At 41.2% G+C, this 23,437-nt stretch overlaps 1 protein-coding gene and 1 long non-coding RNA gene across 12 annotated transcripts in view; one reads left to right on the top strand and one right to left on the bottom strand.

The window, feature by feature from the left end:
- Positions 1 to 23,437, bottom strand: part of FMNL2 (formin like 2) — a 311,215-nt gene that overhangs the window by 233,402 nt on the left and 54,376 nt on the right. The window lies entirely within an intron of this gene.
- On the top strand, positions 513 to 21,901 carry LOC122481342. The gene is made up of 2 exons (XR_006296830.1): positions 513 to 620; positions 18,472 to 21,901. It is a non-coding gene; the product is annotated as an uncharacterized LOC122481342 (long non-coding RNA).

The following is a 23,437-nucleotide window of genomic DNA, read 5'->3' as shown; positions in this document are numbered from 1 at the left end:
TGCTCATCCATTTCCTGCACTCCAAATTTCAGACCAGCTGGCAGCCGCATGAAGGAGCATCTGAATTCAGGGCTTGCACTTGTCTGGATATTGTTGCCCCTGGTGACCACATTCACTTTGGCAGAAGAAGCCGTGGTAAATATTTCTCTGGAGAGTCAAGTCACATCAACCGGGTGCCTTTGTCTAAGGAAACAACTTATTGCTAATTTATCTTGAGAAAACTCCTCTCTGAAAGTTTACAGTGCTTAAAGGCAGCAGAATAACTCTCCCTTCTGACTTCTATTATATATCATAGAGCCCCAAATTGGCTCAAATTGGAACAAACTTAATGTCCTTGGAGAAGCTACCAAGTATAGCATAATTATGCTGAGTGAGAGAGAAGGGCGCCTGGGTGGCTCAGTCGGTTGAGTATCCGGCTTCAGCTCAGGTCATGATCTCACCATTCATGAGTTCGAGCCCTGCATCAGGTTCTATACTAACAGCTCAGAGCCTGAAGCCTGCTTCAGATTTTGTGTCTCCCTCTCTCTCTCTGCCCTTCCCCCACTCTTACTCTCTCTCTCAAAAATAAACATTAAAAAAGAAAAAAAGGGAGAAAAAGATTCTCTTAAAACTCAGTATTGGTTAATGGTTTCAATGTTCCACCACCCACTTCAAAAATAAACGTGAGCAAGCTCTATTGGAAGTGTGCCTATATCCGAAGTTGTCCAAATGGAAAACACCTAGTGGGAGAAAATGCAGAAAACGCATTTACAGAGTGACTCACAGTGTTTAAAACTGTTTTTAGGAACCAATATAGAACTTTAGACTTATAAGAAGCCTATGAAATAAGCTGAGTATTATCCCTACTGCACAGGTAAGAAAGAATACAGAGTATTCACAGGTACTCAAAAACTAGGAAAGCTGGATGGGGAACTTAGATTTTGACAAATCCAACTGTTTCTGCAGAGAGTATACTGTCTCCAAGCAAAGAACCTGCATGACTCAAAAAAGCCTTCTGTCATTGAGAAGTGGATACTCATATGTATTATATATAGTCATCTCTGGGATTATTAAAGAAAACCAATTACATAACAGACCTGACATAAAGCTGCACCAGAAGACAAGGCTTACACCTCTACTAAGGGTTTTCTTCATTACAGCTTAAAATAACCTAAATATTAGTGGCCTACACACAGAAGACTGTGGGGAGATACCATGTATTGGGATTTTATCATATTTATATGCTTCGGGCACACAAATCTCAACAAGTCCCAGAGAAACTTAAGGATCTTTCTATACATTATTTTCATGCACTTTCCTCATATTTCCCTGGAATGGCAGCAAATAGATACTCAAGGGTTCAGTCACTTCATAAAAAAATTTTAATAGCATTACAGGTGGCCACGAGTGAGCGACTACAGCTGAAAGTTAATGTGTGCGTGGAACAGAATGACCAGAGATAAGAAAGCCAATGACCACCTTGATTCAACTGAAACAGCTAGAAGAGACTGGTAGCAACTGGTAGAGCTCTAACATTAGAGCTTACTAAAATGGGCTAAAGCCCTCCAGCATGCACCCTGACTCTAAGGTGGGCCCTAGTATCTGGTTTAAGTGAGCCTGGTTATTCAGATTTCCCCTGATGGACTGCTGCGCACCGGATGTCATGGCACAAGGGATAGTAACATCCTTGTTGTTGAAGAGCTGAGAGTCTTCATGGGGACACTAGAAAGCTTCCATATTTATTCCAGAGAGCCAACAAGTCAGCAATGGGGACATCCACTTGGAGCATCTCCAAGGGCAGGTGACCCTGGACGAGAGCTTTAATGAGAGTTACTATAAGCAATTTCAGTAAATAACAGTTCCTGTGGGAGGGACTCAAGCAGGAAATATGGACATAATTATTCTACTGCCAGTTAGGTTCGTTAAAAACCATGAACTTGTCCAAATACAAGCAGTATGAAAACCAAGACAGAAAAGAAAAGTCTGTATTAGACTGCAGTCAAAGATATATCCTGTACTCCTGGAGATAACCACAGGAAAAAAAAAAAAGAAAAAGAATTAGTAAGTCAATGACCAGGAAAGATGGAACCACAATTTTTTGCTTAATCCAAAAAAAGTCAAGGAGAGAAAAGAACATAAAACAGGTTACATAGAAAACAAATTGTAAGATGGTAGATAAAACCTCAAATATCAGTAACCTCACGAAAGGTAAGTGAATAAACTGCTTCAATTAGAATAACAGATAAAAACAAAGGAGAGAAGGAGAGACGCAAGTACATTACAAAAAATACGAAAAGAAGCTAAAAGTTGTCACTTGGGTCTGTCTTGGTGCCCACAAGGAGGAGCCTGCCAATTCAAGCACAATCCTGTGTGCATCAGTATCTCTATCTTTCACAACTCATTTGTCTGCCTCCATGCACTGTTTAAGAAAGCAAATCACTTTATTGGAAAGGCCATAGAAAACTCTGCTGTCTTGCTGACTCTTTACTGAGAGAGCCCTTGTTCCTCCCAGCTAGGAATAATTCATTTAGTGCATCCTTGCACATGCATATTAATTCCTTCATTGTATCTAAATTATCACATTGTGTTATTGGAACCTGCCTAACAACTTTTCTGGGGGACACTACCCATCATGGAAAGGGGTCCTTTTTCCCTGCCCACATTCCTTGTCCCGCCCTCACCCCTCCCCCAAGTCCCAGCCTCCAAGTACCAGGCTCCGTTAGTACAGTAATAAAACCACTACTGTTTGGTTAGCAGTAATGAGTTCTAAAAGTATCAATGGAGTGTTTCATGGAGAAGGGCTATTGTTAGGTGCAGCAAACGTTCCCGTTCCCGGCATCAATCAACTACAGTAGATTGTAGCAGCCTTGTTTTAAGCATGTCAAGAATGCAATGAAAAACAGCACAATCCGTGCTCCTCAAGGACAACATGATGTGGCTCAGACAATACAACAAAATGACCAGTGACTAAATACACTCATTTCTATAGAGGCTGGCTCCATTGTATCCTTGCCTTTAAATGTTGGTGTAATTATCGTCCTAGTGTTGAGAGGTAGTTTTTGTTGCTGCCGCTCACCCTCCAATGTATCAGTCACTTTGACTTTCCAACAGTCTCTCCTACAAAGATATCCTTTATTCCTTTATATCTGTTAATTCTTCAAGGAAAGGAAGGAAGGAGGAAAAAGAAAGGAAGAGAGAGAATCAAATGAACTTTGACTGCTTACTGAGCTCAAGGACAGAAAGTTGGGAGGGTACAATCGGTAGCTGATTAACCCTCCTGGGTCTCCATTTCCTCATCAGGTTTGCTGGGTTGAACCACCTGAGATTCCTGTTATTCCACTATTTTTGACCTGTAACAATGGCAGGTTCATATGGTTCAAACGAATGGCAATAGAAATGTTTGATCATTTGCTTGAGACAGATTATGAAAATAAATGCCCATTTCAGTTTACCTCTATTTACCTTAACATTACCATATTAAGAGATAAATTTCTTCACTTGTAAAAAATGATTTTTTCTTTAACACAGCTATTAGTTAGACAAGTATTCTTGTAACTTTCTGCCTCAGTCAATCCAAGTTTCTCCATTTTTCCCTACCAAAAGGTCTCTCCAGTTTTTTGTTAGGGAGAAGGGTTGCTGTGTTATACACAAAACTTTTCACCTATCGATGAAGAAATACCGAGATGAAGACTATTCCCCGTCCTTTCTCTGAAAATGGAAACAACTTCAATACATTACCAAGACCAGTTAACATCAGTCTTGCCTTCTGCACAGAGGGGCACAAGGAGGAAGAAAAGGAGAATAGAAACACATCAATACTTGAATTAGCATGGACAAACTACAGAAATGAGAAAGAGGTGACACAGGAAATGGATGTGGAAGAAGGAAGCAGGACAGAAGGAAATGGACAGGCTTAATATTCCATGGGAGTCTTTAATTATTTTGATATTCATCAATACTGAACTGTCAGAAGTGCCTGTTATAAAATTGCTGCTTGATAGATCAAAAATCTTTGAATCCCTAACCATCTGGTTGTAGAATATGTATCAGACTAGAACCAAAAATTCTTTTTGCCTTTCCCCTGTCCCAAATGAATTTTATTGTCTTTAGAAAGACACATGTCTCTTATTAATAGAAGCTCTAAAAATAGGTTAATCCAAGAAAAAGTTAAAATCAATTCAACAGAAGACTAGCATAAATTTTGTTTGTAATTTTTTAAAAAAACTATTATGTAACAAGTATGGAGGAAAGAAAGGGTAGGCTATAAGACTGAAGACAGAATCAGAAAATACTCTCCTGTAAACGGCACCCAAATGAGATTCTTATATAAACTGCAAATTGTCTATCTTCCTTTTCCCCTCCTACCCTTGGGGAAAAGCCTATCTTTTGGTGTTCTTTCTGTGCCTTGTTTACCTTATGAAAACAATACACAAGGTCAGCCTTCCCAGGACTCCAAATGCCATTTGCCATGAGCTCAAAGACAGCACAGAAGATCAAGAACCAGCCTCATCTGTACAGGTTATACAAAGAAGAACAAATTTAATAAGTGATAACACAGTACAGGAAATGGCAGTTTAATTAGCATTCCGGCTGATGAAGAACCCCTGGGTAGGAAATCATAAGAGCTTAACCCCCAAAAGGACTGTGACCTAGCATTTGACTTCCAAATAACGCTTGGGGTGCTTTTATGAACTCAGCTGGGGAGTAGAGGCCACCACAACGAGGTCACCTCCCCTGATCACACAAGCTACACACTAGGGCTAACACACACCCCTGCTCACTTAAAATGTTCATCGGGGAATTAGCTAGAAGTTCAACTAAAAGCTCGAATCCAAAAGGTACAAAGGTTATTTTATGACACCAAATAAAAGGGTACCACCATGTGCTCAGCTACCCAAGAGTTACTGACGTAACCTGCACCATTCAGAGTACTAGGAATTTGCTGAGATTTCATTGGAGTAAAATGGAGGTGAAGCTGGGGGCAGGGAAAGCACCAAGCCCTAGCTGGTAAAGTGAACACATGATCAGGCCCCAGTACCTGAGTTCAACTATAATCCTGCTGGCTTACCTACGTAGCCCAAAGTGGGTTAACTGTGAAGAGAGTCTGGTCAATTAAATCAATGGATATTATGAGCAAATGTGGGCAATGAGTAGATTCTGAAAGGAAGTGATGGATTTCTTGTCTGGAGTAAACATCTGCCATTTTTCCAAAGTTCTTCTTCCCCTGATGGTGTGTAAAACCCTCACCATGTTACTGACACACACACCCAAACACACAAGCAATTATGTCTGCTATTGGTTCAGACTTTTATTGGGGAACATCATTTCACTTTCCCTTCGCAGAATTTCTCTCTTTTCACAACTCTTATCAAAAACTTACTGCCTGTACCTAATTCTCTCAGGACTGCATATTTGGCTGGCTGTCTCTTAGGAAAGGAAATGCAAACTAACTGATGGCTTCCTGTGTTTCTCCTAATTAAAAATACTTGCTGGGGGTGAGCAGGGTGGGAAAGGAAAATATTTCCTTACAAGAGTGTTTCCTTAAGCATTCCAGAGACTACCTGGGAGGCAGGTGGCTTGCTTGCTCTTCTTTAAATGGAGGTAATTAACAGTTACCAGCACACTCAGTGGTTTTTATAGCAAGCAGGTGGAAGAAATAATTTAGGGCAAAAGGCAGAAGCACGCCTCTAAGCAGGTGGCTAGCCATGTAAGGCCACGTTACTCACAACATTAATATTTTCTTCTAAGGGGAGACTTTTTAATCAAGTAAATCCTTCAGTGGGGAAGACTGATTTCTTCACCCAGTAAAATAAGAAAATAAGCTTGTATGAAGAAAATAAAAACATTTAAAGATTCATGGTGAATCCAAACAGCCATACACAAACAGACATGGTGGGGAGGGACAGTGGTCAAACAGGCTTGGGCCCCTTGACAGACTAACAAAGTCACAATACCAAACTCTAGATTTCGTCAGCATTGTTCCCAAGTCAGGGAGAAATCTGATCAGCTACATGTTGCTCAGTCAGGCCTGAGAATGCCGGAGCCCTTCCCACAATGCCTCTCAGAATGCTGCATCCACCCAGCGTCAACTCTGACCAAAGGCTCATCTGGAGAAGTTAGAATAAATGCAATCCTTCCAGAGGAGGGTCTTCTCAACCACGGGCAATCACTTCACAGCAGGAAAGAGACACCAGTAATATCACTGGCTAAATCAGAGGACAACGTGATGGTGTGATGCACAAATCTGGGCTCCGCTGCAATGGGGACTGGTCTGCTGCTACCGTCAACATCTTCATGTGACAGGAGTTTGGCACAAAAGCAGCATGTTCACAACCTGTGTTCCATGTTGACAGCAAACACTTGGAGTGACAGCTGTTTTCTGAAAGCCAGAAGATGGAAGAGGAGTCCAGAAACATGCCCAAGACAGAACTTTGTTGTTTACTCTTTATACCCCATCACGAGCACTATGATCTTGCTTTTCCTTCAGAACTGTAATGTCAAAAATCATCTTTTTCCTGGGGCACCTGGGTGGCTCAGTTGGTTAAGCATCTGACTTCAGCTCAGGTCATGATGTCGCAGTTTGTGAGTTTGAGCCCCATGTTGGGCTCTGCGCTGACAGCTCAGAGCCTGGAGCCTGCTTCAGATTCTGTCTCCTCTCTCTGCCCCTCTCCCACCTGTGTGGTCTTTCAAAAATAAATTAATGTAAAAAAAAAATTTTTTTTAATCATCTTTGTCCTTATTTTGCCTCAAGTTCACACACTTGTTACTAAACTTGTGGCTTCCGTCTCTGAAATATTCCTCTAGTTTAATTCTTCTTTATGTTGATAACCTTGACTTCATGGGGGGGGGGTCAGTGTTACATCACAATTTCAAATCTCAGCTCCAACTGGCTGCATAATTGTGAGCCAATGATTTACACCTCTAAACTACCATCTGAAAATGGTCAGTGCGAGGATTAAAGGGGAAAAGCAAACAAGTGCTCGGCATGTGCTAAGTGCTTGATAAAGCATCAGTATCAGCAGCTGCATCGTGATAAACCGGGTCTTCATCACTGCTGAACTGACCACTCCACCATGCCTTCTGGCACCCACAGTCACCGTTAGCAGCCCTGTAGACGCCCACTTCATTTAATATTCAACCATACCCAAGATCAAATAGGAAGCTTACATTACTGACGATAAAACCTTCCACCACCCTACCCTTTCCCATGACTGCATCACACTCCTTCACTTTCTCCACAGTTGGCAAAACTCACTCCTTGCTCTTTGCCTCTTCTTTAAGCTTCTAAAACTCTCAGACCATAATTTAGTCTATGGCAAGGGCCACAATTTTACCTTCTCTATCTCCTCACTCAAGAAACACATTGCTATATACAAAGAATTAGTGAGTAAGGGATACTATATCACCTTGATACAACGTTGGTTTTGCCAGCTGCCATTTTCCTAATCCTCCACAGAGAGTGAATTTTTAAAAAATTTTTTTATGTTTGTTTATTTTTGAGAGACTGAGAGACAGAGTGTGAGCGGGGGGAGAGGGCAGAGAGAGAGGGAGACACAATCCAAAGCAGGCTCCAGGCTCTGAGCTGTCAGCACAGAACCCAAAGCAATGCTTGAACTCATGGACTGTGAGATCATGACCTGAGCCAAAGACACTTAACAAAGACAACTGAGCCACCCAGGTGCCCCTGGAGAGGGAATGTTTGTAAGCCATGCACAAGGCAGTTAGATTTGGGCAGAAAACAGTTAATCATCTGGAATGATCATATTTTGATTTCTTTGGACCACCTAAGTATCTTGTTATATAAACAAAGAGGTGGCTCAGTCGGTTAAGCGTCCAACTTCGGCTCAGGTCATGATCTCACGGTTCATGAGTTCAAGCCCCGTGTCTGGCTGTGCTGACAGTTCAGAGCTTGGAACCTGCTTCAGATTCTGGATTCTGGGTCTCCTTCTCTCTTTGTCCCTCCCCCACTCATGTTCTGTCTCTCTCTCTCTCTCTCAAAAATAAATGGATATTAAAAAAAATAAAATAAATGAAGAGATAAAAAGGGACAGGATGCATAGTGTCCAACAACAGCTCTGGACTCACAACTCAAAGCCACAGAAAACTTTATGAAGCCAACTGCAAACACTTCTTTTCTCTGAACTAATATATTTCCTAATTTTTTTCAGTATCTGCTAAAGATTGGCCTTAGAAATCAATGCACACACATACACACACACAAAAGAAATCAACGCACAGTGAGCATTTCACTCAAGTCTGACGGTCAGAACCAACTACTTCAAGAAAAAAAAAAAACCACAAAAATCACAATTGTTGCATTTTATTTCTGATTGAGAGAGTCTACAGCCTGGGAAAAACAAATAGGAGAAGAATGCTAAGCCAGCAGTTTACCAGCAAATGTGAAGCTCTAGATACTGTCATTTCAACTCTCACTTCCCAGAGACTTGACATTCAGAGATGCTTTACAAACCAAGTGGCAAAGCTTACTCGCTCAACCAAAAAACCAAAACAAAACACAACAAAAAGTAACACAACAAAAACATGGAAACAAACATTAGGCTCTGATGAACACAAGGTAGAGTCACTGTTTACAGTGTGTTTTGTTTTTTTAGGGGTGACGGGTGGCTTAGTCTGTTAAGTGTCCAACTCTTGATTTCAGCTCAGGTCATAATCTCAGTCACGGGATCAAACCCCATGTCGGCTCCGTGCTGAGCATGGAGCCCTCTTAAGATTGTCTCTCACTCTCCCTCTGCCCCTCTTCCCTGCTTGTGCACCCAAAGATGCATAAATAAAAATAAAATAAAGCCTTTTTTTAAAAGTTCTTTTAAGACAGAAACAAGTGGTATGTATCATAACCGACCACAACTATTCAACATGTGTTCATTATTCTACAAGCAGCAGCTAATTCAAGGTTCTTTGTTAATTTTCCAGTATGTCCCTTATTCCAAGTTAGGAGTTACACTAATCCACTCACCCAACCGCTATTCCTTGGCACTTTCCCATCCTCATGGGTCACTCAGAGAGATTGAACAGTAAAATTCCAACTCAAGTTACTGAATCGGTCATCCTTTATTTTTTTTAATGTTTTATTTATTTTTGAGAGAGAGAGATAGAGTATGAATGGAGAAGGGGCAGAGAGAGGGAGACAGAATCTGAAGCAGGCCCCAGGCTCTGAGCTGTCAGCACAGAGCCCAACATGGGGCTCGAACTCATGGGATCATGACCAGAGCCGAAGTCGGAGGCTTAACCGACTGAGCCACCCAGGCACCCCGCAACTCTCATCCTTGATAGAGCTCTCAGTCTCTCAAAATACTGAATGTGTTTGTAGAGCCACAACAACTATAATCACCTAGAGTTTCTCTCACAGACGTGAGTACCTGTGCTGTTCCAGCTACTGCACTGATGACTGGTCTTATTTCTTATCACCGTGATAAATTTTGTCTACCTATAAAATCCATTTTTTCCCAGGAAATTGAAGAAAAGGAGATCGAAATTTATTCCTTAGATGAAGCTGATGAATGAGCTGACGTCAACCCACGAGAAGGGTACTGTTAGTGGCTTATGAGCACAAGGAAGAGGTAGTCAGTGACAGCAGCAGCAGGAGCCAACAGACCAATGTGGCAGACCAAACTTCCAATCCCAAAGTGCTGAAAAACAAGGGCAGAAGCAGGTTTCTTTCCATTTAATGCAATGGCCACTTCCGGCTACTGGACCACAATTGAGCAGAAGTAAAGCTCTGGAAACTTTTCCACAGAGCTAAGAAAAGTGAACAGAGCAAAGGGGCTTGAAGAAAAGAGAGAGGTCACCACACAAGTTCCATCCCACTCCCTGAAGGGGGGGTCCTGCCAGGAGTCAGCCTGCCAAGCTGGAGCCAGCACTCCACAGGGCATCAGGCTGCAGGAGTTCTTCCCAAATGACTTGGGAAAGAAAAGGAAAGAGGCAACAAAAAAAGGTATGTGATAGCATTTAACCCTCTAATTCCATCAATGACATGTCCATCCTATTACTGAGAACTCTAAGCAGGCATTTAGGGAAAATGATATGTTCTGTCCTTAGGAGGTTTAAAAAAAAAAAAAAAAGATAAAGTCAAAGCAATCTTTCAGGTTTTTATTAGTTTAAACATCAACCTAAGTATCATGGCGACCACTCACTACCTATTTCCGGCTAAGCACTACGCAACAAGTTCAATGTCCCAACAGCCCAGTGCAGCAAATACCAGTTTCCCTACTCTTTCAGGCGACAAAATTGGTTCTTGGAGAAGTTACTTTTTTGCCCAAGGTTACAGATTGACAGAGCCAGTATACATCTGAGTAACTCAGCAGCCTTGGCCTTTCATTTTCCTTTCAGTTCATTACATTCACTACCTTTAAATCATTAATAAAAATGTTTCTGTCAGAGTTCTATGCCAGGCGCTAGAAACTGTGAACTCCTAATCAGTAAGAAAAAAAGGCAAATGACACATGGAATACTAACAATCCGGCAGGCAGCACACAGCACCTGGAAGGTACTAGCACACACCCTAAGTCAGAAAGACGTGCGTTAGAGATCTCACCTACACTAGCTACAGGATTTGGGGTAAGTACATACGTTCCCTAGGACTCAAATTTCTCATCTGTAAAATGGAGGTAATAATGGCAAAAGCTGTGATTCACTCTCCAACACCGTTCAGACCGTTTCTAGTACGATGATCAAAGTCCACATCTAGAAGACCATAGTGTGGGCTCAGAAGGAACTGCCACCATTGTCTTTATGGCACCAGCCAAATATGAGTAAGCACAGCATTTAAGACACCAGAAGGGTGAGATTACATGATGGGTCCATAACTCCCACACTAATTGCCTCCTGTTCTCCCAGGGTTCTTCTGCCTGTTCTAACCCCAACTCTGCCCTACATGACTACACCTCTCCTCTCTCAGAATGCTAGCAACACGGCAGGTAACTTTGAGAACTGAGGTAGCCCCCTCTTTGACAAGAAAAACAACATCTATGGGGCAGCTGGGTGGTTCAGTCAGTTGAGCATCCAACTCCCAGTTTCAGCTCAGGTCACGATCTCACAGTTCGTGGGATCTAGCCCCACATCAAGCTCTGTGCTGACAGCTTGGAGGCTGCTTCGGATTCTCTCTCTCCCTCTCGTGCACCCTTTCTCTCAAAACAAACATAAGAAAAACAACACCTGTGTAAATAATATAAAACCCATGTTCTAGCACACTGCAATTAAAGAAAAACGATTTACCCACTTTGCAGATGTTTTGTTTCACTGTGGGAAAAAAGATATACAACCTATGTTCATAGAAACACGAGATCACGTTTCAGACCTTGAAACAACAACAAAAATCATCAAATCCAGCACCTTTCTGAGTCCAGTCCCAAGAGAGAAGACTTGCTCAAAGGCTGTCTGGAAGCTAAAGTGTGACAGAATGTCCTAACCCTCAGGACAATTCTCATCTCTCTCCATCCCCTCAGCTTCTGAGGGACAACTTAATATATAATGTCACGTATCCTTAACCGTTTTACTAGATTATATGAGGTTGTAAACACCCAGTGACATCAAGATCATTCTACATAGTCAGAACCTCTCATGAGGCAAATGAGATACTCAAAATCCCACCATGAACCACAAAGTCATGGCCCAGAAAATCAGGAAGCAGGAGACTCAGGTAGTATTCAGTCCTGATGATCACCGACCAGTTTCCTGACCTCAAATCACTTTACTTCACCTGGGCCTGTTTCTAGAAGAGGGAGAAAAGGGAGTTGGACCAGATGGTCTCCCAAGTCCTTCCCACATCCAGAGTTCTTGAATTCTCCATCGCCTGGTGCACACAGTACACACACAGAAAAACCTAACACTTTCACGTTTTTTAAAAAAGTCACACCAAACAAATCACAAGACATCATTTAAGAAGAACTGTGTCAAAGCAATGCTTGTTTTGGGGGTTTTCCACAGAGGTAAGCTTTGTTTTCCAAAGGCAAACAGTTCCCTTTCTCTAGAACAAGGACAGGATGTTGGGAACATGAGTCATTCTGTTAACATTCTAGGTATTGGTCAGCAAGAGGACAGGAACCAGATTGGCTTCCTACAGAGGACAGACGAAAAACCAGAAAGGGAGAAGCCTTGAATATCAGAAGAATCTTTGCTTCCCAAGCACTTCCTAATCCAGCCTTCTAGCCTCATTTTGGCAATAACAACAAAAGTGGAAGAACTCACTTCTAGAACCCGAGAGTCCACACATGCAACTAGATGCTGTGGACAAGGCAGCTTTCCAATGCCAGCAAGACCACCAGCCATTTCCTCATTTGTCCCCAAGCAGACATTTTTCTCCTCAACATGCCAGAATGCAAATGAGTCCTGCATGCACCATGCCCTTCAGAAGCAGGAAAAGTGAACAAAGACCAGTGAGAACCCCTGACAGATGCAAAAAAAATTGAAAGAGAAAGAAGATGAGTAACAGCCTCAAGCTGATGGGTCTCAAGCCCATCCCAGGGAGGGCTCACTGCTCACCTGACCTTCCAAAACTCACCCGTTCGAGAAACATCAATGCCAATGCTCTCCATCTCACATCATAGTGCAATATATGTTGTAAAATGTCACATTTCACCGCCTTTTCCTCTTTATACAAAAAAAAATCTTAATATGTATATGTGATATAGACTTATAAACAGATAAAAAGTACAGATCTGGGGCATTTGGGTAGCTCAGTTGGTAAACTTCTGGTTCTTGATTTTGGCTCAGGTCATGATCTCACAGCTCGTCTACACAGACAGCGTGGAGCCTGCCTTGGATTCTCTCTCTCTCTCTCTCTCTCTATCTCTCCCTACTCCTCCCACCTTCACATGCTCTCTCTCAAAATAAATAAACATTAAAAGTTACAAATCTCTTCCTGTGCTTCCTCTAGGACTGCGGCTGACCACATCCCAAATCCCCATTTTACATTTTAACAATGTAAATAAGGTTTTCCATTCCCCCTTTGCTGTGTTTAATGCCACCACCACATTCACCATTTAGAGTCTACAAAATCTTTCAGATGAATTATCCAAAAGATAAAGCTTTTGAATCCCTTCCCAAATCAGAATTCTGCATGGTTCCCAGCATGCATTCACTCATTCATCCATCCATTACTGGCAACCTAACGACACAAGTACTTGATTACGATAAAGATCATTTTAAGGGTTGAGGTAATAGGAAGAAAGAAGAGATGACAGTAACCAGAAAGCTTATTTATGTTCCCTCATTGTTTTTCATATTTACACTCAGTTTGGTGTCTACTTTCTCCATAAGTTGCTTCTCTGTAGATGTCAGTACTTGTGAGCCAATGCTATCCTGTATGTGGGGAGGGGGACACAAGAAAATTACCTTAACCCAAAATGTTTCTGTAGGAAAGCAAAAACTTGTTAACCGATATACATTAAATTGGTCAGACAGCTGACAATGCAATATAGGAGTTGCATTCACAGAATGAGCTCTGGTTCATTCAAAAGGCACATATTGGAGCTGTGGGAAGACCCAAGATAGAATCCTAAAGATGTGTTTCAAAGTCAAAAAATAGGCAGAGCCTCATAACATGCTGAAGTTCCACGTCCCTTTTACAGGTTTTAATTGAAGTATAGTTGTCATACAAGATTCTAAGTTCCAGGCATACTATAGTGATACAACTATTATACGCATTGTGAGATGCTTACCACCACACGTGTAGTTACCACGTACCACTGTAAAAGTTATTACAATAGTACTATGTTCCCCATGCTGTGCGTTTCATCCTCATCAATTATTGATTTTATACCTGGAAGTTTATACTTAAACCCTGTCACCTATTTTGTCCATCCCCCATCCCCTTCCCCTCTGGCCACCACCAGTTTGTTCTGTGTTTAGGAGTCTGGTTTTTGTTGTTGTTAACTTTGTTCCTTAGATTCCACATGTGGGTGAAATCATATGGTGTTTGCCTTTTTCAGTCTGACTTACTTCACTTAGCAGAACACCCTGCAGTTCCCTCCATGTCACAAGTGGCAAGATCTCATTTTTTATGGTTGAGTAATTTTCCACTTTGTAGACCTATCACATCTTTTTTACCCACTTATTGATGGACATTTAGGTTGCTCCCCTATCTTGGCTATTGTAAGTAAAGCTGCAATAAACATAGGGATGCATGTGTTTTTTCAAATTAATGGTTTTGTTTTCCTCGGGTAAATACCCAAAAGGGTAATTGCTGGATCATATGGTATTTCTATTTTTAATTTTTTTGAGGAACCTCCACACTGTTTTCCATAGTGGCTGTATGAATTTACATTCTCACCAATGGTGCATGCGGGTTCCCTTTTCTCCACATCCTCACCAATACTCATTATTTCTTGTTTTTTTCACACTAGCCATTCTGACAGGTGTGAGGTGGTATCTCATTGTGGTTTTGATCTGCATTTCCCCGATGATTAGTGACATTGAACATCTTTTTTAAATGTCTAATAGACCATCTGTTGGTCTTCTTTGGAAAAAATGTCCATTCAAGACCTCTGTCCATTTTTTAATTGGATTTGGGGGTTTTACGTATTGAGCGGTAGGAGTTATTTTTATATTTTGGGGCTATTAACCCCTATCTGATATATTATTTGCAAACATCTTCTCCCATTCAGTTGGCTGCCTTTAAATTTGTTGGTTTCTCTTTGCTGTAAAGCAGAGCTTTTTAGTTTGACTGAAAACATTTCAGTTCATCTGATTTTTACAATTCTATTTGCTAAAGACTTGTGGTACATTTGTTTTAGAGAAAACAATCACAAGATGAGGGAAACCGTTCGGCTGAGATGAGACCAAAACATAACCTGTCACTACTACACGCTGTGCAGAAAGCATTACAGAGAAAAAGTCAAAGAGAAACCTGTAATGTCAGAAAATAAGGAAGAGCTTCCATAAAACAAATAAATAAAACAATGAAGACAAAATGCTGAAAGGACACAGGAGCCAAATGAAGAGCTTTCAGTGGCCAAAACCGGAACAACTTGAATAGAATAGTGTTGGATTATAACCCTAAGAAAAAAATAAATATCTGAGTCCATATTGACATAAAGAATACCTTAAATAAAGGAGGGGTGGTGGGGAGAGACCAATCTTCCTCATAGAAGAAGTCCAAATGACCTATACCGATACTCCATCTGAAGGCAGTGGAGCCTAACTCTCCACTCCTGGGCTATGGGCTGGGAAGTGACTCCCTTCCTATGAGTGCAGTATGCAAAGAAGCAATGGGAGGGAGTGTGTGTGTGTGTGTGTGTGTGTGTGTGTGTGTGTGTGTGTGTGTGTGTGAGAGAGAGAGAGAGAGAGAGAGAGAGAGAGAGAGAGAGAGAGAGATCACAGTGGAGAAGCCTGGCAAACACTACCTCAGCCAGGTGAGCAAAGTCAATATCAACAGTGACAACTCATGCTAACAGTACTTAATAGGACATGATAAGGTCTTCTTCCCACAAACCCATAACCCTAGTCTAACCAGAGAAAAACAGCAGACAAATCCCAACTGAGGGCCATTCTACAAAAAAGATGGCCAGCACCCCTCAAAACTCCCAACGTCCTCAAAAACAAAGAAATTTTGAGAAACTGTCACAACCAAAAGGACCCTAAAAAGACATGATAACTAAATGTATAATATGATATCCTGGATGAGGTTAAAAAAAAAAAAAAAAAAAAACTAAGGAAATCTGAATAAAGTATGCATTTCAGTTAGTAATAATGCATCGGTATTGGCACACTGACTGTGACAAACATACCATACTAAGGTAGGATAATAGTGGAAACTGGGTACAACGATATGGGCACTCTGTACTACTGTCTCAGTTTCTCTAAGAATTAAAATTGTTCTACAATAAGAAGAAAACAAAAAAGAGGAGGGAATGAGAGGGCAGGGTGTAAAAGGGAACAGATGGACAGATCTGGCCAGATTCACTTCAGCGGCAACTGCCTATCTTCCCTCACCACTTCCTACCCCTCACTACTATTTTTGGGGACTAGTAACCACCACCCAAGGTCTTGAAGGCAAAAAACTCTGTTGGGGGCTGCATTTGCTTCTGTTAACAGCTGGGCCACACTCAGGGGATAGTCCCAATCTTATTCAGTGATCAGAAGTGAAATGGACACTTTCTGTACTTTTCAAAGACAGAACAGATCCCCAGACCTGCTCCCCAAAAACCTGCTTAGGTTTCTTAGCCCCGCCCTCTGAGTAAGAGCACATGCATTCACATCTCTTTGCTTTTGTTTCACCACTATTTATAAATGAGAACCAACTCTTGGCATTTGCGGGCTTCTAGAGGGATTAAACACAAAACTGAAACTACTTAGAAATAGTTCTTTTTCTGTGTGCTTCTCTTTCCTGACAATGTCTCCAGCTCCATGAATAGCTCAGGAAACCGAACGGGTAACAGCAACCACTTTTTCAGCAAGCACCTGTCAGAAATCAATTTGAGGTTCAAAGGCATGAGGGGAGCACTTGGAGAACTCCAAGGAAGGGGAGGAACATCCTGATTCCATACCCTCCCCCCATCTGCTGACCTAACAAGCACACCGAAATCCATAGGCCACCTGAAAATAAAAGTTTCAAGTGAAAGCGTAGATGCTACAGACATAGTCACGAGCTTGGTCTTTGATATCTTGCACAGATTTAAGCTAATGCTTTTTGTCTCCCAGCACTTCTCTTTCCTCTTTCAAGATCAAAAGGGAAGAAGCCCTCCAGCCTAACAGACAGCCAGGATTTCCATTCAGTTCATCTACTAAATGAAAAGGCATTGTGCTGGTTACAGAGAAACCACTGGAACTGTATACACTTCTCATGTCAATTTATTTGGTGGAGGGAAGAGGGAAATGTTCAATGTGAATTTTAAGGGAACTTTATCAGGACACACATATCTATGTTTTTTTTGCTAGGACACATTTAAAATGCATGGTTTTTTCCTAAAAACACTGAAGAACTACACAGGGACTTCTGTGAAATAATAATCCTTTTAAAAGTGATAAATTCCCCAAACTTCCAAAGCTAAAGTCCCCCATTCCATTCCTCTCTGATGTCTGGAAGCGCAGTCGTGTCACGGGCCCAGACATACTGAAGAGCTGAAAGCAAAGAGTCCTACAAGTCTGTGCCTCCATTGTAAGGAACCAGCTTCCCAGTGCAACTTCCAATGCTTTCCCCTCTAACTTTCTAGGGAACCGAGTCACAAAACACTTGCATCCAAATAAAGGTTCAAGCCTTTTGTTGTCATTGCCCCATAATTCCGCTCTGGCTGTGGTCTGGGAGGGCAAGACATGAAAAAAAATTAGAGACAATGACAAAATCATCACTTCTAAAGCAGTGATTCTCAAATACAGGTGACTCTGTTCCCAGGGCACACAGGGCTAGGTCTGCAGACATTTTTGATTGTCACAAGTGGGAGGAGGAAGGAATACCCACTGGCACCTAGTGTGTAGAGGCCAGAGACACCGCCAACATCCTCCAATTCACAGGACAGCCCCACAGCACAAATTATCTGGCCCAAAATGCCAAGACAGTGTTGAGGTTAAGAAACCTTGTTCTAAAGCCCTAAAACAAAATGAAACAAAACAAAAACAAAACAAACTAAAAGACCTTGAAAACTGCTTTTCAAAAAGTCCATGTAGGAAAATGTAAGTTACACAGATTCCTCCTCAATCCTCCTTGCAGCTTCTCCCTTCCATCCCCTGAAGTTTAAGCCTTGCTCTCAAGGTCTTGTCTTCTGCCCTCTTCCCTTGCATCTCTACATGACCCTTGTTTTCTGATCCACTCTCCATCCATGGCCATGTCCAGCCTCTGCACAAGAGGTCTAATTTCACAATTGATGAGTCTGAGGTCAATCATAGCAAATCAACTCATTGAGAGAAAAGTCATCATCAGGACCTTGGAGCCAACTCCTCATTACCTGCCCTGCTTCAGTAAATGTTACACCACTTTCCCCAAACCCAGGTTTAAACCTGGAAAGAGCCACTTTTCACTCTATCCCTCCCCACCGATCCACACATACACAGTTGCTTAGCACCACATATCCAGGACCTAGCACTCGGTCTACCACATAGAATTCATGCAAGTAACTATTAAATGAAGCAACGATTAAAAACAGTCATTTTCTTTTTTTTTTACTCCTTCCTCATCTCCCACTGTCCAATCAAATCAATTGCAAAGAATTATGAATTCCACTTCCAGATGTAAAGGCACCCAACTTAAAGGTCCTTTCAAAAAAAGTCAAAGCATCCCCATACAAACATCAAATCCATCTTCCTCGAGCATAATCCCCATTTTGACACTATGTCCCCCTTCCCACCCCCCAAAAACCATTCAACAACCTATTAGATTCTTCCACTCTGAACTGGACACTGGTATTTGGGATTCGAGGTTTCCAAGTTACCTTTCAAACCTCTGGTCTCCTACTGGTGGTCAGTACTTCAAAGATAACATTTAATAAGTTGCACCCACCCGTGTCCAGAATCACCAGCACCTATTAAAAAGACACATATAAGGGGCACCTGGGTGGCTCAGTCGGTTGAGCATCTGACTTTGGCTCAGGTCATAATCTCAAGGTTTTTGAGTTTGAGCCCTGCATCAAGCTCGCCACTGCCAGCACGGAGCTCGCTTTGTATCCTCTGTCTCCCTCTTGCTCTATGCCCCTCTCCTGCTTGCGTTTTCTCAAAAATAAGCATTTAAAAATAAAAAAGAGTAAAAAGACAGTGGAGACTACTGTTGGCTCAGAGAATTCTCTAGGCTCCCCTTACAATTACTACTTCAAACATTCTCACTCATGTCCTCAACGCTCAAGTGTTCTGCCACTTTCTACTTCTCTGCCCTTCACTTCCACAACTTTTCTTTGGTATAGTCACCTGGCTTCAGATTGGACTTCTGTCAATGTTCAGCCCCCACCACTGCCACAACACAGGCAAGGGAAGCCTTGCCCCCAAGCCCCAGGGGCTGCTTCTGGGATTGGTTATCACACATTCAGTATTCCTCAGTCAGCTAGTCTGCTGCTCCCGGGCACTTCCCAAGCTTTCCTACTTCTGTGACCATCACTTTCTTCCCTCCTTGGCCCCATCTCTACTTCTCCACAATACACCCACACATTCTGTACCCACCTGAAATGATAGTTTCTCCCTAAAGCCCTTCCTCATTTTCCCACCCACGCCAAAGAAAAAATGGTCTTCTCTTTTCAATCATTGGTCATTTTCACTTTGAGACCGAATTGACACACATTAGTTTCAGGTGTACAACATAATGATTCGATATTTATATATTTTGTGAAATGATCATCACAGTAAATCTTGTTAAATCCATTATTACACATAGCTATAAAATATTTTTCTTGTGATATGAACTTGTAAGACCTACTTTCTTAACTTTCAAATGTACATACAATATTACCTGAAGTCACCAATGCTGTACATTACATCCCCATGACTTCTTTATAACTGGAAGCTTGTACATCTTAATCCCTTTCACCCATTCTTGCCCATGCCCCCACCCCTGCAACCACCGGTTTGTTCTCTGTATTTACTAGTTTCGTTTCTTTTTTAATTCCCCTTTAAGAGATTATACACTATTTGTCTTTCTCTGACTTGTTCCACTTGGCATGCCCTCAAGGTCTATCCATATGGTTGCAAATGCCATGATATCCTTTTTATGGCTGAGTAATATTCCATTATGTGTGTGTGCATACACACACCATATCTTCTTTATCCATTCATCCAATGATGGACGCTTAGGTGGTTTCCATATCCTGGCTATTGCAATGAATGTATTGCAGTGAACATGAGGGTGCATGTACTTTTTTCGAGTTAGCATTTCACCTTCTTTAGATAAATACACACAAGATGGTGGTTCCATCTTTAAATTTCTGAGGAATCTCCATACTGTTTTCTGTAATGGCTGCACCAATTTACATTCCACAAACAGTGTAAGAGGGTTCCTGTTTCTCCACATCCTCACCAACACGGTTAACTGTCTTTTTGATACCAGCTATTCTAAAAGCTGTAAGGTGGTATCTCGTTGTGGCTTAGGTCACATTTCCCTGATGATCAGTGATGTTGAACATCTTTTCATGTACCAATTGACCAGCTATACAGATCTTCTTTGAAAAAAATCTATTTTTTCTATTCAGATCATCTATCCAGATCATCTGCTCAATTTTAACTGAATTGTTTGGGGGTTTTGCTACTGAGTTCTTTATTTATTTTGGATATTAAGCCCTTGTCAGATATCGGATTTGCAAATATTTTCTCCCCTTTGGTAGGTTATCTTTTCATTTTGCAGATGATTCACTTTTTTAGAGTAAGTGCCATATTGTGCCTCGTATTATATTCATTAGTTTATCTTTTTGCCTCAGCCGAACTCACCACTTACTTGCTGCTTGCCTCAAGTAAATTAATTCTCCATGTTCTTTCTTCATCCAGAAACCGGGGATAATAATGATGCATATCTCAGTCATGCAGAGTAGATTAAACTTGAGAAAATGCGTCCATGGCTTAAAACAGTGCCTGTGCACCCAAATGCTACCTGCTACCTATCATTTATGTTTTATCCCTCTCTTAATGCTCAAAGTCTTACATTTTAATTGCTCAAAAACCACCACCTGAATGTTAATTCAGCCATCCAAGAGGACAATTATTAAGGCCTAGCAAGAAAGAAATTAGCGTTTTTTGAGGGTCCACCATGTGCAACCCACAATATATAAAGTACTTTCTTTACCCCCTATGTAACTTGTAGTTCCCTCATCTCTCTGAATTAGGTATTATTCCTGATTTACAGATAAGGATCAGAGAAATTAAGCATTTTGCCCAAAGTCAGAGAACTAATCTGACTACAAATGTTATGTTCCTTCCCCTCAGCCCACTGCCTCTATAAAGTGCAGTTCTCCCCATTCATGTAGCCCTGGGATACAACAATGAATAAATACCAGGCTCCCCCTGGCAAGTTCATGGCTAGAGAACAAATAGGCTGAGATTTTCTATCAGCTCTCAGGGAAGGACCACAAGGAATCAGAAATTTACAGATGTTGTATTTTCTCCCAAGACCTTACACTGATAAATGGAAGCAGTAATAGAAGGAGGCAAAGGAGAAACAGGGAGAGGAAGGAAGGACAAGGAAACTATAAGCTGCAAGACATGGCCAGGAAATCACCAGAGGTTCACAGCCTGTAAGTGCTCCACCACTTTCCCCAGCACACCTCAGTTTATTTATTTTCTTATGTCATACTGGAAAATTAAACTTCTCCCTTTTGATGTTTACTCTGGAAAGTTCACATACAATTCAAGCAGGTAATTCTGACATGCAAAAAAACTCAATTTATTCTAAGTGACACAGATAGTGAAAGAGGAAGGAGCTGAATTATCCAGACTATTTCCCTAAATCTCCCCCTGCATTCTGCCCATCTGGTTTCCTTGCAAATTATCCAGGTGAACCATCTGTGCTTGTGACTTTAAACAAAATTCTTCAAACCCAGTTACCAAATTCTTCCATTTATAATTTAACTATTTTTAAAAAATATATTCTCAATTTTCCTTCCTGCATATCCCAGGTGAAGCAGGATTAGGTCAACTCTAACATCCTTAAGTAAAGCAACATTAAATCCAAAACATACATAACCTTAATATATCATCTTCCATTGGCCAATTTTACAACAATGCTAATTGCAATTTTAAAAGATGACGACGTCTTCTGGATGAGCCACAGAAAGAATAATATATTTAGTCTACAAATTCATGGAATACGGAACGACAAGCCAAGTGCACTTCATCTCTACGGTCTTATGATTCCTTAAGCGAGACAGGCATTTAGAGAACTTCAGAAATAGTGATGGGGGTAGTGTGCAAATGGGGGAACACAGTTTCTTAAAATGATGCAATGTAGGTAATGCTCTGACAACTGTTGCTCTAAATGGTAAGTGGAAAGGTCACATGAGAATAAAGAAAAAATAATACAAAAAGTAATTTCCCAGCTATTTTTTTAAGATTTTATTTTTTAAGTAATCTCTACACCCAACATGGGGTTCAAATTTATAATCTTGAGATCAGGAATCTAACTTACAACCCTGAGATCACGAGTCACATGCTCTATGGACTCAGCCAGCCAGGCACCCCTTCCCAGCTATTTTAAATCTTGCTTAGCTATACTTGAAAAGAGGCTTAGAAAATGTGGATGACAGGGGCACGTGGGTGGCTCAGTCGATTGAGCATTCAATTCTTGGATTTTGGCTCAGGTCATGATCCCAGGGTCATGGGATGGAGCCCTGCATGGGGCTCCACACTGAGTGTGGACCCTGCTTAAGATTCTTGCTCTCTTTCCCTCTGTCCCTCTTCACCCCCCACCCAAAATTTAAAAAGAAAAAAAAAGTGTGGGAGGAAAAAAAAAAAAAAAGGAAAAAAAGAAAATGATGACACTCGAACTTTCAAGCCTGCCCTAAGTAAAAACATACTTGTTAGTTTGGGTAGGGGGGATAAGACAATGTGTGAATTCTGAAATAAAGAAATTTGCCCACAGCAGGAGCCACTAAGCCAGGACCCTTGGTGACAAGTCATCTGCAGCAATGAGCAGGACACGGAGAAATGAATTACCAGAGCCACAGAGGGCTGAGCAACAGCTTTGGATTTCACTCTAGATTTGGCAAGCAGCGAAACAATGAAACAGTCAATGACAATACTGTCCACTGTATAAAGTCAAGAAATTATGAATCCCTTCTCTAAATTTAGTAGCTAGACTCATTCCTGTTTGACTTTTCAAGCCAGTTCAGCCCTAATAGCAAGTATATAGCATATGACTTCTAAAGCAGAAAAAGGAAAAATAATTCCCTCCCGTGAAAATCAGAACTATATCCAGCCAAGTTCTTCTAGTTTTCCAATGTGGAAATACTTAGCGGTGGCTGTTCAAATGCTTAGTCTAGATCTAAGACACCGAATGAAATGAGAAAGAGAGAGAAATGCAGGCACAGTTCATTTCTGCAGCAATGCCCTGATTAAACAACAAGGCTTACATTTACAGAACCACATTAAAGGCTTCAAAATCCCACTTACTCTCTGTAGTGACAAATATGCTTCAACAACAACTTTCTGACTGTCGAAAGACAGCAGCTCATGAGAATTACTAAAAACACAAGCGTCCACATGACTGTTCTGCTTTTACATTGAGAAAAAACAAGGTGTTTTTGTTTTGTTTTGTTACTTCTCGAATTCATTTTTCCTATTCATCTCACAGTTGAGTATTTGGTTGAAGCACAGATGAAAAAGGAGGACAAAGCCTGGGCAAATTATCCAAATAAGAACATGCTGTCTTCTGTTAAAGGCTTATAAAAATAAATTTGGCTTATAAACAGGAATTCAAGGAGATTTCCACACTGCCCTCTCATTTTATCTGAACCTGTTGATTTTTCCCTCATTCCTACTTTTCTCCAAATTCATACAGAGTGGGGGATGTTGAACAAAAATTCCAACTATTTCATTGTAG

This window comes from Prionailurus bengalensis, chromosome C1, assembly GCF_016509475.1.
Source record: "Prionailurus bengalensis isolate Pbe53 chromosome C1, Fcat_Pben_1.1_paternal_pri, whole genome shotgun sequence".
Taxonomy (NCBI): Eukaryota; Metazoa; Chordata; class Mammalia; order Carnivora; family Felidae; genus Prionailurus; species Prionailurus bengalensis.
This window is presented reverse-complemented; position numbering and strand designations above follow the sequence as displayed.